Source organism: Varroa destructor, unplaced genomic scaffold (assembly GCF_002443255.2).
Source record: "Varroa destructor unplaced genomic scaffold, Vdes_3.0 BEIS01000001.1, whole genome shotgun sequence".
Classification (NCBI taxonomy): Eukaryota; Metazoa; Arthropoda; class Arachnida; order Mesostigmata; family Varroidae; genus Varroa; species Varroa destructor.
In genome coordinates, this window is record NW_019211454.1 from 51079878 (window position 1) to 51096931 (window position 17054).

General features: G+C 39.3%; 2 long non-coding RNA genes across 3 annotated transcripts; both read right to left on the minus strand.

The window, feature by feature from the left end:
* Positions 1 to 333: 333 nt before the first annotated feature.
* Positions 334 to 2725, minus strand: LOC147758779 (uncharacterized). The gene is made up of 3 exons (XR_015329469.1): positions 2255 to 2725; positions 1218 to 1855; positions 334 to 528 (listed from the first exon to the last, which is right to left on the minus strand). It is a non-coding gene; the product is annotated as an uncharacterized LOC147758779 (long non-coding RNA).
* Positions 2726 to 4677: 1952 nt separating this feature from the next.
* LOC147758780 (uncharacterized) lies at positions 4678 to 14591 on the minus strand. Of its 2 annotated transcripts, none has more exons than XR_015318787.1 (5): positions 14337 to 14591; positions 8592 to 8800; positions 6300 to 6373; positions 5803 to 5897; positions 4678 to 5223 (listed from the first exon to the last, which is right to left on the minus strand). It is a non-coding gene; the product is annotated as an uncharacterized LOC147758780 (long non-coding RNA). The 2 variants fall into 2 exon arrangements; XR_015318788.1 differs by having other exon boundaries at positions 8588 to 8800.
* Positions 14592 to 17054: the final 2463 nt, after the last annotated feature.

Genomic DNA, 17054 nt, shown 5'->3' on the forward strand with positions numbered 1-17054 from the left:
TAGTATGCTCGTCTCAAGGGTTGACGACCGTTTTGATGGTGTACACCCGTATTATTTTCAGCCCATTCCTGGATGATCATTGCATATCGTAGAAAGTAATACATGTGGTTTTAAATAAACAAGATAGATATTATATAATACATATTATTTTATTTAAATGCACCTCCAGGCTATCCGCGCAAACTACTCCCATCCGATGGAACAGCCTTGACCATGGCTTAGCCATGATTACGTTTGTTGCAAACAAATCTATGCCTTCATTATGAGTTTATCGTAACGCCACCCTTTCTACAGAAAGACACGAATGGAGGCGGTAAAATTCTGTCACCCATTTATTCGGCCCTTGTCCTATTATAGGTACGTTATATTGACACAGAAAACGAACCGTTACTTTTTTCAATATATAGAACATATATATTTATTTATTTAGTTGTTGATCGTCTTCTGTGCCAGGCCTTGAAATTGCGCTGACTAATGCACCGTTGCGTGCCATGGGCAGTGCTAATCGCGTTGATCTGGACCTTGAAGCTGATATTAGGAATAGAAACTTTTTTAAGAGATAAAATAAATTTTATTTAACAGTTGTACTCTTAGCTCAAGTTTTGTAACTTCACCAAACTACAATTTCCAGCGATTCTTCTTACGGATGACATCCATACAAGTTTTAAATTTGACCAAGGTCGGTAAATATTTCGGTTGTAAGACGTTATTTCGCCACTGAGATAGACATAGTGATCATACGCGCGCTGGAACCTTTTATTGGCTTATAAAGTATAACATGAATAAGGGTATAATAAATAATAACAATTTATAACAAATTTTTATTCGATCTAGATATTGTATATGGATATTCGTAACCTGCTCGATAACATTTCGCTGCTTTCTAAAGTAAAGAAACCATGCAATCATCCTGTCTTCGATATCTATACGTGCAGTAATATTGAGCTAAGTTACTTTTCTTCTATCCTGAACTAGGGAGTGATGCCATGGGTTTGTCGTTGGAAACAGGGATCTCTTTTAGCTGCAGAGGGACGTCATCCTGGCTTAACCTTCTTTAGTCTTAAGGGAGAAGCAGGTAGCATGCGTTGTCCTGTCTAATGAAGCAGACCACCGCTCGTTAAAAAATGCGATCCTTATCTACCCTCCGGATCTACCCGGCGGGTATTACTTCTAAGGTTATTGACACATTGCAGCTAGTCCAGGCTGTCACGACCTACCGTGAGGACGTACAAATCTTCTCAAGGTGACGTAGACAGTCATTACTAAATCCGAATCTCTTCTTACCTGGAAATTCAGCTCATAAGACGATGCAAACTATTCGCTTTTATGCAGATCTGCTTGTAGGGGTAAGCGAGGCAAATGGGTCTGTAACAATAAGTATCTACGTAAGTGATCGACTGTCCAATACCGCATATATTTTCATATCTCAAGGGCCAATAACCATGCTCAAACTGCACGGGACAAGGAACAATACATTACTACTTAAGGCTTCTTTTAGAGCTCGCCATTTGCTCAGTAGCAGAGTTAAGTCAAGAGGGCACTGTATCCAATTAGGTATTATTATTAGATAAATTACTTGCCATTTAATACTGCAAAAGCTACACAACTAATTGTTTTGAGGTAGCTTAGAACATGTCCTCTCGTAAATGCCAGATCACTCCCGGCAGGACAACATCTCCGCATCGGGAAATCTCGTTCCCTAACGTTGCTGTATGGTAAGGAAGGGTCGTCATAAAGCTTGTGTAAACTAGAATAAATGGGCTTCTAGGCATCGATGGCTCATGCCATTGTAGCGTTTTATAATAAATTTAATAAGTCGAGCAACCACGACCGTCGTACTAGAAGCTATAATTTCCTGGAAAAAAGAGAAACAACGAAAATATGAGTGCCTTATCGACATTTATTAGATACGAAGTTAGTTCGCACACAATTGAGCTGCAAATCTATTGAATTATGCCTTCTAAGAAAGCACCATTGGAGTTAGTGAGACAGACACTTACTAATAACCGTTTCAGTATTCTGTTGGCATAAAACATTTGCGTTCCGTGTAAGTTAATTATTTTAGAAATGGCTAAATCAAATCCTGGGTTCCACAACGACTCATATACATAGCCTTTTATGTTATTCAGTATATTTTTGCTTCTTTATTGTCTAATATCATCTTCGCAGCCTACACGGCTCAGATGATGAGCGTCGTACGGGACCACTCGTTTGCTGCTGAATAGAGAATTCAGATCAGTTCAATATGACTCACCGTCCGATCATAAATTTCTCAAAGTGAAGTTTTGGCATGTGGCATAATAGCATGGCGGATGCCAAAAACAGGTTCCATCGTTTTCCTTATCCCCTAAGCCAGAGTATTTCATTTAGCCCTATAGAGAAAGAAGAAAGTTCGCCAAAATGTAAATAGAGAATAAAGATCAGGGGCAAAGGGACATAAATCATAGGGGATTGCAGTATCTTCGGTGTCAGTTCAAGATGGCCGACTACCCTGAATCCGAGACAAGAATTTTTGCCCATAAAATTCATGCGAACTGCATTGTCAAGAGACCTCATAACGTAGTCGTTGGATAGAAAATGATTAGTTGAAATGAAGCTTTGATATACATAACGCATACATAAAGCAAATCAGTATTATGGTACCTTTCATCACTGGCACTCCATTCATTCGCTGCTTCATCTCTGATATTATGCAAAAGCAAATGTATGGGTAGAAAATATAGAACAGAATAAAATGATCAATATACCTCGGCAATAGAGCCGATAGCATTAATATCTCCCTTATATCAATGCGTTGTGCCTCACGGGCACTCTCAATGAAATTTGAACATTCTATCACTATATCAGTGATTCTTCCGGTGAAGGTATTGGTTAACTTAAGTTATGGTATTACCGTACACTTATCTTACAGAATTGGTCTACAAGGAAAAAAAGAAAATGTTCACTTTTCTAAATTTTCATTACATATCTTTATTTTAGTTGAGAAGGTTACCCATTACGGTCGAAAAATTGTACTATAGGAAATGCAAAGAACTTACTTGAAGGATATTAATTCTACAATTAGAAACAATAAAATATTTCAGCGGTCTACCAGTTTTTTTTACAACCATTCGAAAGTGATATAGCCAATTTAGACAGTTTATATATACGGTTGGTATGGTCAAAAAATGAATAGAAGCTTGTATTGAGAGCAGTCGGAAATGTTGACGAGGAACACGCATATATTTGAAAAAAAAAAACAAGAAAGAAAAATTTACGGCTTTGCACCGACAACGGCATTAACAGTATAGCTAGTACACTTAAGAAATAGATAAAAAATAATCTAAGGCACGCATTTGATAAATTCAATAACAAACGATTTAATAAAACTACAATGCGACCTCTTGCAACGATGAACAGCACGAGCGATCGTTTTCCATATAGAGTTGGACTTGTGCTTCTTTTAATTGAACGCAATGTAGTTATTTAAAAAATTAGTTGAATGAGTTTAGCCTCTATCATATTCGCCCAGCTCAAGGACGGCTTCAATAAAATGCGCGATGGTAGCCAGCAATTCATAGCTAAAGGTCAGCGCATGCCACCACTGTGTATAACTTCTCATTCGCTGAAAATGTCACATATTATAATGTCAACGATACCGCACAAGCATGTAAGCCTGCAAGTCGCTGCCCTCACCGACACATCGGCCTTGCAAAAGGACCACTGAATCGATGGATCTGCTGACTGAGCAGTGTGCGAAGGTTTTGCCGGTCAGGCTGACGCAGCTTCTATCAAAATCCGCTTGGGAAACGCCTCTGCCCGAGATAAATATGAGACACAACGATCTGGGCAAAAATTATGAAAACTGTTAGCCTCCAAGACGCGGCCACGTCCAAGGTAAAACAGAGTGGTATGCTAGAAGGCACGTCAAAAATGCCACCCTGTTTCTCTGAACCTAACTAGACTAGTTAACATGCCCAAAAAAACGTATAATCTATTTTGTTACTCGTTTCCACGTTTACTGAATACATCACATTAGTAGTGGAAAAGGCTTTCTTATCCATTTAATATAAAATTTCAAATTTCAAAGGAGAGACGCTATGTATGTAGAATTTTTTAAAAGCCTAAAGGGCCTTTTGCACCATGTGGCAGCATTTTATGTCCCTCGAAATATAGTAATACATCTATCTATACAAGATACAGTTGGGGATATTTAGCCATATAGCTGAGTAAGAACAATATGTTTGAAAATGTTTTCTAATTATTATTGAAACTTTTAAAAAGACTGTTGAAATAGAATTTAAATCTATTACTTACTATGGATGCTCTTTTATTCATATTCTGTTTAAATATAGCATCGGCTATTTTACTATCGGTGATTATTCGATCGACTATTATGTTCTGCGAAAAGCTTTGTTTGGGGCCAGATGGGTGGATGGATAATCCACGATTTCCAAGTCCAACCGAGCCAATTTAAGTGTCGCTAACTAAATAGGACCTAAAAATATAGAATATATAAGGACCGTTACGATAAAACAGGACGTTTTTTTCTATACACCCAACAAGTACTCGTGCGTGATTTCCTTCAGTTAAGCTAAAACTAATACATGATATTCCTCTATCAGAGTTTAACCTATATTTAAATGGTCAATTATACAAATCACGCTCACGTCGCGGAAGACGGCCGACAAAAGCTTCTTCGTCGACATACTGATATTCATTAAACTTATAAAACTTTCGTTTCAGTCAGTTTTTTTAAACCCAGTTGACTTTTGCAGCGATGACGAAGGCTGATCCAGCTTTTTTTCGACGTTTACTAATTTGCTTCAAAAGCCTTTTGGATTTTTGTTAGAAATTTTCTACCCCATCGAAAGCGACGATGCGATCTAGCTTCTGGGCAGAGCGGAACGAGGGTGGTTCACATTCTGCGAATTCGGTATTCTTTTTCAAAGTCAAATGCCCAATAAAAGCCGCTTTGTTCTCGCTTATTCCCGCTAACTCACAGTCGTCTATGTCATTGGTTTCTGCGCCTTCCGCGCATTCTCTGCCGTTTCTGAGCGTCTCGAGCCGGGTTCATCTCGGAGAATGGTATAACAAGCTTTTGCAAACTCGCTGAATCCCGTGCAGCCCAGTTTGTTTTTCGTCCCCACTCCGCTAACCTCTTCTAAATGAAGCATCCATGACGTTTAACGTTTAGACTCGACGCTCCTCTTACGACACGCCACAGCAGAGTACAAGTATCTCCTGTTATTATGGACAATATAAAGGGAATTGATTCTCTGGAGTACTAAAACACTGCCATCTGTGGTGCTTTAGCCACTGCCGCAGGTGACCTGTAGGTATTTCGAATTGATATTGCTTTAGACGGCTGCAGCCTGCCACGACGGAACAAAGTGTATTGATTCAAACCTAGGCCACTACATGTCCTAGAGTTCAGTAGGCAAACTAGTTATCATAGCACCGACGCGGAAACTCAAGTGACCTAGTATTTGTTCAAACGACATGTATGGTTTACTATACCATATGACGCGGCAGCGTAACAGGGGGATATACACGAGCACGAGCCAAACACACCGCAACGGTACTGGATCGTCTGACATTTGTACATTCCTTCTTGTTATGTCGTATCTGACTTGACCATATAGTGTTGGCTATGACTGTGTATCGAACTCATAGACTACAAAGAAATGCTTTCAGGACTGTCTCCAAGGCACACCGCCCTATAGCTTAATTCTAGCTTTGCAGGCGGCGTCGATGATACGTATCGATCTCGCTATCATCATCATCATCATTATTTAATCTTTTTTTTTCCATTCAAATTACCTTATGATTACCGTACGGCAGAAACCCTTTAATGCACTAAGAATCAATCCCTTTGACGTGAAGTTTGGCGCCTAATGGTATGAAAAACACCCCATCTGTAACACAATTTGAATCGATAGATCAGCTATCGCAAAATCGCTAACGTCATCCTTTCGAGCTCATACGCTTGTGTAACTTAGAACTGTATGTAGTTCATCTATTTTTCGATACGAGCATTTTCTTATAGCTCCTTTATCATTGTTAGCGAAACATCGTCGAATACTAATGTGATCTAGCTTTTATGCTGTTCTGCTTTCAAAAAGAACTGTAAGATTATTTGATCACCATGTGTGATGTAGCACACTAAAAATCCATAATGACACAATATAAAACACACAAAAAGTTCCTTAGCATCGACTGAAAAAGGCCTCGATCTATAACATCAGCTGGGATTTGGGATAATGAAATTTGCGATAAAAGACAAATCCAATAGGCTCCGCTAAATACAAAATTTCCACCTTTCCTTGATATCTGGCTGGAGCAGTGTCTTAGTCGGCTGCCAGAGTCGTTTCTTCAGAGAAACGTGCGTTTTCTGAAAAATGAGATTCAATTTAGATAAATGAGGCTAGGTTTCATACTCTGATCTAAGTGAGCTAGGGACTGGAAAACATCTTACGTTAGAAGACACGAGATCAAGCAATAAACATTTTCGAAATTCTAAATGGCGGTGTGTAGCAGAAAAGCAGATGTACTATTAGAGCTGGCCGGTCATCTAAATCAAAGTGTCGATGTAGAACAAACAACGTTTATTCTTCTTCGCTGTACGTGAGCTGGGCGTTCTACGGAACGCTTGTGCTTAGCATGGAAAAGCACACTAAAATCGGCATAGCGCTTCAGACAACCAAAGCGTGGTAATCCTGCTAAAACAGAGATTTCGAGGCTGAACGCAGCTAAACATTTTTCGACCACGGTTTGAGTTCGTTCTTTCACCTAGGTTCGCAAAGGAGACAGATTCTAATGAAAAAGGAACATTTTCTACTACTCATATTCGTATATTTAACTCTATTAGAGGACCAATGTTATAGCAGAGTTTAGCATGTATCCGCTATCATCTGAGCTAACTTATACGTAATTTATTATTAACAAGTGTTTAATTGATTGGATTAAGACCGCATTATGGCAAACATTATCCTGAAATGTTCAGTAGATCTTTATATATTCGCTAAAAGTAGGTTGTCTCTTTATCAAAATCTGTATGCCATACGTTCTCGATAGAGACCATAAAGTTGATATTACGGCAGCGAATCAACTTACTAGATTTATTCATTACATGATTAGATTCATAAGGGCAGGGGACTGAAGTTTAAATGTTAAGCGAAACTACGTATATGAATATTTTTGCGCAGAGTAGATTAAAGATATACGATCGTACGGAGGATATCAACCTTCACATAATATTAGGAAAAAAATCTTATCAACATGTCAACGTGGAGGGCAATGGTTGTAAATTGTGTATTTTCGTATCTTATCTTGCGAACGTTGCCCTTGATGGCTTCAGTAAATGAAGTTTAGTGCTCTTAATCGCTAGAACATCGTTGGTGGATTCCTCATACTCGACTGACTTCAAATGAGGTTGAACAATGTTAAACGTAGCGTATGTTCTTTATGCAGCTTCAACTAAACAGTTTACAAAAACGTTTCGCGCTGCGAATCAAAGCCCGCGCCCAAAAAGTTCGCCGCATTGACAAGAATTAGCTTCACAATAGGGCAATAGTTTAGTTTTATCTCAAACGTTAGAACCCGGAACGGTTCCGGCGCCCACGCTTTAGAGGACATGGAGAATTGTTCTGGTGTAACGTACTGCGCAAATGAAAAATGTACTACAAAACTTTATGCTTAAAAGCTAAATAATGCAATATCTCCTTAATAACAGAGCTGAAAGCTATATATATATATATATATGTTTCCTTTTAGGTGCTCTTCTCTCTTAGTACCCTTCGAAGCATCATGCTCTTCTGCAACTGCGATTAGCGGCTATGTTACGTTGTTGCGTAAAGAATGATCACCACAGTGATCTTCTCTATGGCTTTAAACTTCAGTTCTCTTCTGTTGCTCAAATCGACTGCGAAAATAAATTCATGTAGCGATGTCTCTTAAGAACTCTATGCATTTTTGTCGACTTCCAGTGTATGACCTCCTACTCACATAAGCTATTAATGTGTATATCTAGCAACCCAAGTCCATACGTAATTACATTACTCCCAACCTTGAAACATTAGAAATCTATCCCCGTGACAACTTAGTGGGTAACGTATTGGCCTACTACTAGTATTTAGGACATGTTGTGGTATAGGTTTGAATCCGAGCACAGACACGTTTCATGTCGTGCTGCATATCGGACGTAATGCATGGCCCATAGCGCCTTAAAAATCTATTTATATGCATATTCAGAAACTTTAGATTGAAGCGCGAAAATGCTGCGTTTACCGAAATAAGCATTTTGATAAGTTCTTGCCTAAGTATAAGCATTAGTCGGCGCATGAGCGTACGATAACAAAAATTCAGAGACGACCTACATATTTTAGCATCTCAGCATTGCAATTCAGCTTAGTCCAATTTTTGCACCTGCAAATCACACCTAAGGCCGCAATTTTCTCTCTCCTCTAACGTACGTCCTTTTCATGACACGACATAACGTATTCTTTATGACTAGTCTATGGCCAGTTTACGTGTTCTGAGCTTCGTGCTTCGTTGAAAAGTGAACGACGACAGGAATGTTATCCCTAGCATGGCTTTAATTGCGCACCTACATCAACTGCGTCGACGCTAAACTCCAGTGATTTGGGTCGGCCTTGGCAAAAGCGAGCTGGTTGGGTCGGGGAGTCCGCAGAAGGAGAGGTAAATCCTCGATCAACACCTGCTTGCTGTATGCAGATGACGTTACCCTCGATCTCTGTCTCGTTTAACCGGGCGGTCTCTGTCTCGCTTTCTCATCTAATTCACTTTGTCCCTTATCTAGCTGCAAGAGTACACGCGGCTGGGCCGTTATTATATCGTTGCGCCCTAAGTTAGTACTTCGGTATGTTACCATAGCCTCTATAACACCTCTGCAGCAATGTTTTGCTGAGTATGACATACTGACACAAGTATTTTCATTTACTTCACGTACGTATCAGAACCGCCGGACAACAATATCTTATAAAAATTTTCCGTAAATGCGGACAGGGGCTGGTATGGCGCATAGCGAACTTTAGCCGACGTCTACCCACGATGGTGTTGCAGGAAGACGTTGGCGTCGTTTTCGCCTGACTCCCGTCCTTTGTGGCGTGCCTAATCTATTTCACACGTAGTGTAATATGTACTAGAGTGCTCTATGACGTTTGTAATCGTTTCTAAATACGACCGTACGAACAGATAGGCACGTGTCCTGGAAGAAATACAAGCGACGCATTTGGCGGTAGAGAGGAACTCTAGCCGCTCAAATAGTACCTGACTAACTCTAAAAAGAAACAGTCTGACGATAAGGATTAACAGGCGCTTGGCAATAACACCTAATAAGACGGATAATCACTGATCCGAGTCCGTATGAAAAAACCGCTAAAATTTTGTCCGATTAGGCACGCACTATCGATTTCAAAAGTAAGAGAAAATGATATATTTAGGTTAGAAAAGAGTGTGAGAAAATTTAAATCCGAACATAGCTACCGACTGTAGTAGCGGATCATCGATGTGAGCAGAAAGAAGATAATAGCTTTTTTATCAGTTTTCCTCTGTTTACTGAAGTATTTCTTTGAACCACTTGTCTGCATATCTTGCTACCCAACTTCGCTATAAACAGCAACAAACTTAAGCCAAAACAAAGTAACTTTTTCACGCCACAATTTCTTGGAAGTATCGAAACAGCTATTTTTTTGCCAAGGATGTAATTACTACCGTGTCTACTTATCTTCGCTTTGATGGATCACTCGACGGAAGTAGAGTTGACTTCTGAAAGCTGTAGAGGCATTGATGACGCTTAATATTACGTTGCAAAATACCAAAATGCGAACATGTCTGGCCAGATGTTGTCATTCCAATACCTGAAGCTTCGAAAAATGCCAACGCGTACTATCCGGAGTCTTTAATGTTTTCGATGTCCGTCCTAGGCACGCAGCGCCAGTGAATCGTAACCGCTCCCATAGGCCAGTTCCTTCCTCGATTCTCTAATTGTTTATTACGTAGAGCAGAGTTGTTGCTTCTATATACAAGCAGCTAACGGAAGCTAGCAAATACAGTGGCTATTTTCCACCCGCGCGATTCAATTGGCCGATTAATTAACGGCTGCGTAGTTTAGCTGATTAATAAGTCATGTTGTCACCCATTTATTTGTCTGTCCGTTGTTTCGTTGCTGCGAAGTAATATACCGACGAATTACGGAAATGCCGGTAACGCTCACGAGAAGCAGCAGAAGTAAATCGTCTGATTTCATTTTTATCTATCGTCACCTCAGAGAGCAGCGCGTTAGTAAGCAGTAGAAATCTCGTCCATTTGACAATCGCCATAGTTAAACCGGTGTAAGCGACAGTATCTGCTCACAGGGAGCACCCATTCGCGTAGCGGGTATTTTCAGCAGTCGGATCAATAACTTAGCACATCTAAGAACATGAACAAAGGCTCGTATTCTTGTATTTTTTATAGAGTCGGTTGTGGTCGTTGTCCTTACTTGAGACGGAGCGACAAGTTCTTAGTTAGCAGAAGCAATGGCAATTATATGGCTAGAATGGACTATTTTTACCCCAAGTCAGTCGAAATGACAGCGTTTACCTAACGTGCAAATTTTCGCGTAATTGCAGCCTGCAGAAATTCATAGAGTCCGTTTTCTTCCAAATGCAAAATTCGATCGAGATGATCGATCGAACGAATTCGTACGAATATGGGTCTCGCGTTGGACACTGGAAACGCACGTCTTATTCGAGCTCAGGTTTTAGCTCGCATATCTGTTTTTTTTTTCTGGGAAAAGGGTCCTTTCTGATCTTATAAAAATCCGTGACACTCCTCAACGTATTAACTTGGCCGCTCTTTCATTGATTCTCATTTTAGACTTTTGAGAAGTATATGAGACCTTCGCAACTCCAGCTGACGCTGAGAATTCGAAGTTTCTGTTTGAAGCATAGATGTATAACCTCCAAAAGTGAGGAATAATGTAAACACAACAAGGCCAATGAGAACGTTTTTCGGAACAGAATTCTATTTTGCTTGCCCCTATACAGTGTGTATTTAATGGGTGACCAGAGACGAGGAATGTCCTGGGAGAAGTCATAGGTGGACCTAGGGCTTGACTGCCTTCTTGGAGGAGAGTAGTATATACGAGTTAATTTCTAAATTTGTTTAAATTAAAAACAGACATTTTCAGTTTTTGAGTTACGCTTACTTCGAACAAGGCAGATTACTAAAAACACTATTCTTCTTGAAATAACACCCTATCGAATATAACAGTAAGTGCTCCCGTTCGCTGCCTGTATATTGGAGAAAACGGTCCGAAATCTACCAAAACATTCCAGATATGTTAAAACCTGATCCCCGATCAAACTTCGGGCTACCCTTCCGACCGATAGTAGTCCTTTAAGATTCACCACAAAGATTTATCTTTCCACCAGTCCACACTAGAACGCGCCAGTTTCTACGGAAGATTTGTTAGCTTAGGCCGGTGTAGGATCTGTATTTGATTCCAATTTGGATCTCTAGAAAAAAAAAAGTATACTCTCCCCCCATTACTAAACCATTACCTATTGATATCAGCAGTGAAGCAAATCGAAGAGATCACAATGACGTAAATGACACGCTGTAGATGCTAGCACCGAATGAGGCAAAAAGGTAGGTTGTCTAGCGTTTTAAATACAGATACGTTTCAACGGCGGTAGTCGACGTTGCATCTGATGGGATTCAAAAAAGCTTCCTCAAGCAAGGACAATGCACGTATATCTGTTTACAGGAAAACATAAGGTCTGACCGCAAGGATGACATAATTAGACAGAACCGTTCACATTTTAGGTGAAATGACAGCCACTTGGTACTAAAAAAATATTCAGCTGAATGTGGAAAAAAACCCACGTACAACTTATTTTTGGGACCAGCTGCTTGTTGCACATTAAGGGTAAGGCTGTTTAAAGAATAAAAACTTGAATTAAAGAAACTTGGCATTTAGACTAATCGGACCTGGATAGGGCGCGTGATTTCGATAGTGTTTTCGTTAGTTAATGCCACACAGTGATACTTCCTACATGTACTTCACCATATAAATGGTGGTATCTGAAGCTCGCGACAGAAGCAAAAAGTTCGACACAACCATAGTTGAAATGTTCGTATTACTTAATTTACATAACTCGCTAATAGGTTCACAGTCTTTGTTTTGTCAAATGAGCAGGGCAAGTAGTGATTACAGGGTAAGGTAAATTGGTTCGAAAGGAAACACCGCACTTCAATCCAGTTGATACATTGATTTAATTGTCGTTATCCATTTGTGGCGAAATAAAGTGGGCAAGACAAACTAAGATTGTAGGTAAACTCTAGGCCTAAATGTAACAGCTGGCGTAGACGCGCTTGGCTTTTGTTGGCAGCCAGCCGTCCTAAACAGTGCTTAATGGCTGCATCGCATGGAAATATTCCTGTGATTTAATTCTGACTAAACTGCAATAGCCGTTCTGCCAACTAATGGTCGAAAAAACAATGGCTGCCTAGCTTAAGCAGAAACGAAACGAAACGAAACGTAAACTCTTATACGAACAACAATCTTCACGAAACTCGTTTCCCAATCTTTTTAAGCCAATACCATCGTAATGGAAATTACCACCTATGACAAAGAAGGTAGCAATACTCACATCATCGAAAGCGTGCAAAACAAATGTGGAAAAGTCAAATTAAAGTTGGCGGCTGAACTTAACAGCGACCTCATGCCTGTGCTCTCTCGAGCGAGGGTTAAGTTGAAAATAACCTGGCACAGCCAAAACGCGCAAATATCAGACCGTTTTTTCTCAGCCCATCAACGGATCGTCCTCTAGTTTCCTATCAGGCGATCGGAACTCCGTTTTCCCCTAAGTTGCTGCGTCATTGTTTTACAGCGAACCGCTTTGATACGGGTAGGTTAAGCGCCGTGGCTCGGGTTGAACCCGGCACCCTGTTTGTTGTTCCCGTGACAGTCATTTTCTAGTCCGTTTCTCATTAACTTTACTACGTCTACAACTTACGTCTAGTTACTGGAACGAGCTAACAAAGCTTATTTTTCATATTGATGTGGTTCGGTTAAATGGTTTGCTCAGACACAATGAGCCATAGAAGCCAGTGCACGATCTAGCTATTTAACATCCGATTCGCCTGGTCTTCATAGAGCCTTTCAAGTCTTGACAATAACTCACGCATGCTCTATATGTTCACTGATGCATACATACTATCTGTATGCTTTGCATGTATGCCATTATATAAATTAATCACCCTAGCCGAAGTACCGCAATACCCTTGTGATTGGAATCTCACAAAATCGTACACTTTAGTCCCTTGCAAGCCTTATATAAAAACTGCATTATTAAATTTTGCCGTTTAAAAATATATACATTGTGAGAGCGCACAACTTTAAACCAGTATGATATTTTTGTGCTACCTTGCTTCCTGCTTTGGGAATATAAAAACCACTATCATGCACAGCTATTCTGCTATCACTACCACCGAGAGGCGTGCGTGAAATATTTTATATATGAAACATTGACATAAAAACAATTAAAGCATTTAATTATAAACGATTGTTGATTAGTAGACAGTGAACTAAGAACTTGCCTTTCCGACACCTAAAACTCGATTGTAACAATGATCCATGTTAACTTGCCAGGAATTTCTAACAATTATAGCACTTCTCATAAAAGTATTGCTAAATAAGCACAATATACAATATTACACCGAGGTATGAAATATACCAAAAGACCAAATGGGCGTATTAAACAAAAGTGCATGATTTAGGGTTGCTCTGCCATTCTTTCAAACATCCCTTTTCCACCTACCCCTTACCGTAGCAGATGCATAAAGCTTGTTTTTAAACTTTTTTGTGATGCTTAAATATCCATTTATTATTCACATAAAGCTTTGAGTTGTCCAGCATGAGAAACTCAAGGTTTTATCCGTGCTAAGGCATTTAACTTATAAAAATTTCCATATTATTCTTAGACGACAGCGTATTTGGCTTGTCTCTCTGTAGAATCTGTCGTATTCTTATGAAACAATTAAACTACAGTATGCTCACAACACACAAGACAACTGCCTGGCTATTTTGGGCCAAAAAATGCTAAAAAATTGCCCAAAATTAGAGTGCTTGCACATACTAGTATTGCTATGATGTGCTAGTACCATGTTCGAAGTAATGTGCATTTTAGGCATCACATAAATCGGCCACATTCTGATTGCGGAGCTACCACAATGACAATATGGCGTTGTTCTTGCTATTCTTTTTTCACGCCTTTGGTCGGTTCGCTACTCAGTCGGCAGCTAATGCACAGATCTGAAACGTTTACGTAAAACCTGGCGTAACTTACTTCATAATTTGAATCTCATATATTGCTGCTCATGCACCTTAGACTGTCACTTCTTGTGCCCTATGACGAAATCTGTATTTTTCCTGAATGCGCAAATCACTGGTAACCCATAGGCATACATACGGCCTTGACAAACCAGGACTATTTGAAAGCGAAAATGTCGCGATGCCCGTGTATTATAGTAACTAACTTGCTAGTTTTGGTGAAATATGGGCATTCTCTCCCTTAGCAAAATCCTCTAACTCTGCGTCGTTTCAAACGAATTGAGGGGACTTTTTCCCAACTAGTTGTAACTAGTCGTCATCGTGCTATCTTTTCGACCATAGATCCAAGTATCGTGTTTATTTGTTTTGCCAATTTTTTCTGTCATCTTTTGCTACCGAGTCTAATGTGTAAAATAAGCCCTGCCTAGTAGATTCTAGGTAATCACGTCTTCAACGTCCACTTACAATAACCTCACATCAGCTATGACCATCAACGTAATGTTTACTCGAACTTTTTTGCGCTGGTAATTATTGGTTATACGGTAAACTTGGCCTAGCTCTAACTGGTCGCTATGGTTGAGATCTTTTACGTTCTTATTTCGCTAACGCTGCTGATTCAAGGTACATCTTTGACCGAAATGGAAGTTGATTGTCGTGCTGAAGATGGCAAAAACGTTTTTTTTTTGTCAAGCAGCTTCTTGTGGCTTTTTTTTGCCAAGACAAAGTTTCTCACTTGCCGTTACACTCGACAGCGACGCTCAGTAGATTGTTGGCACTTTTTGCCAATTGTGTCTGAAGCACCTATAGGTTATACAGATGGCCGACATCAAGCACATAAGGCACTTCGGTGTGAACAATTATGGTATGCTTTATCCTATCTATATACATATAGAATTTGTACATTGAGTAAATCATTTTATATTAATGAGATTCTATATGTTTGTATAAAAAATAGCTGAAACGCTTTGATTAAAAAGTCGCAAATATTTAAGACTATTATTAATTTACTAAAATATATAACAATATGGATGTTTATAAATATATTATAATTTACGATGTCATGACTCCGTCAACTACATAGTGGTAAAGATATGAGTACGGCGGGTTATATGTCACATGTTCCTTGATATATCGTAGTACCCCACTCATTGAAGGACATGGTAGTTCGTTTGCCGCCATCCAGTTAATGAGCTATTAAATAAGAAATATTGAATTTAATTGGTGGTTTTTATGGCGGAGTCTAAGTTAAGTAAGTGATAAGTTACAAGTAGTATACACTGAGATAATTCATATACTTTCTCACTGATCCGTAGGGAATCAACAGGTGTTTTGACGAAGCAAAAGCTTTGCTGTAATAAATATAATAAATTTAAATCAGTATTCTTAATTACTTTTCACAGTTTTTATCTCCTGTATCTACTGCACTGAGTTCAAGCTAAAAAAATATATATTGTAATATTTTTTTTCCAGTATACAAGCTATTCAAGAAGTCTCCTAAAGCGTATTGAAAACATATCTGGCTTACCCAAAAAACAAATGGCTAAGCAGTACAAACAATATCTTTATTAGAAAAATACTTTTCCACATAGTACAAGTATGTTTTACACATTGTGTAGATATTTAGCACTTTTTAACGGTAAAAAGAAACCGTTCCCTTGATATTGATGAAAAAAACAGTAAAAATGTGCCTTATCGTGCCACTAGGGACAGGAACTGTTTTTGCGTTTGATTGGGCGTTTTCACTATTCTTATGCCATTTTCGTTAAAAAAAAAAACTACTGTCCAACGATTTAAGTTGTTAGTAACTGTGCTGTAGCCAAAACAAAAGGTCTACGACGCCTCCAGTGTTGGTGTACCACATGAGCGGTAACTGAAGTTATTATTTGTTGCAGTTAACTGCGTTTTCCACAGGAGTTTGCTCTTGCTTACATCTTTGTGTTTCGAGGAAACATTCCTTCATTTTCGTTAGAAATATGTATGTCGCTACTGGGCATTTTCGAGTTTGTTTTCGGGTACAAATGACCGATACGGAGGGGAGGGACGCCGCAAAGAAGTACTCGGCATCCCGAGAACGACTTTGAACTGGAGTTTGCCGAGAAACCGAACCCCTCCTGTGCTCCTAAAAGAAACGAGAATGAATAAAACACAGTAGTACTCATTAACGAATGGTATGTGCAACGGTTAAAAATAACTGTTACAAGCTGAGAAGGCTTTTGTACAAATTGATGAAACAGAACCGCTGTAGAATCGTTGAAATTCTTATACCCCTGCCTGATGTTCGATCCGTAGCGTAAAGACCACTGCATATTTACTGATTTGATTTAGATATTTGTAATATACCTATATTTTAATCGGTGAAAAAGGAAATTTCGTTTCGAATATTCCACCTCTGTTTTACATGCTGTAAAAGTGTTCACCTTAGGCACGTCCAAGCTTGATGTAAAATTGGAAACGTTCCATAGCACATTCGCTCTATGTAAAAACTCTAATAACATGGTCCAGTTGCGCGAGTTACCAGCCTTAAGACTTCTTCACGCATATTTAACTCTAAGAAATAAATCATAGCGAAAATTATGAAGGGGAAGAGACGGATTTTGGTCCAGCGATGCCTAAACTTGACAGTGATCCAAATGATAGAAAATAAGAAGCTATTATCTCGGAATTGTTTCACAGTCTGCAGGACCTGAAATTGCATCTAAACGTTTATCTCTGGTTTGCATCGCTGCCTATATAT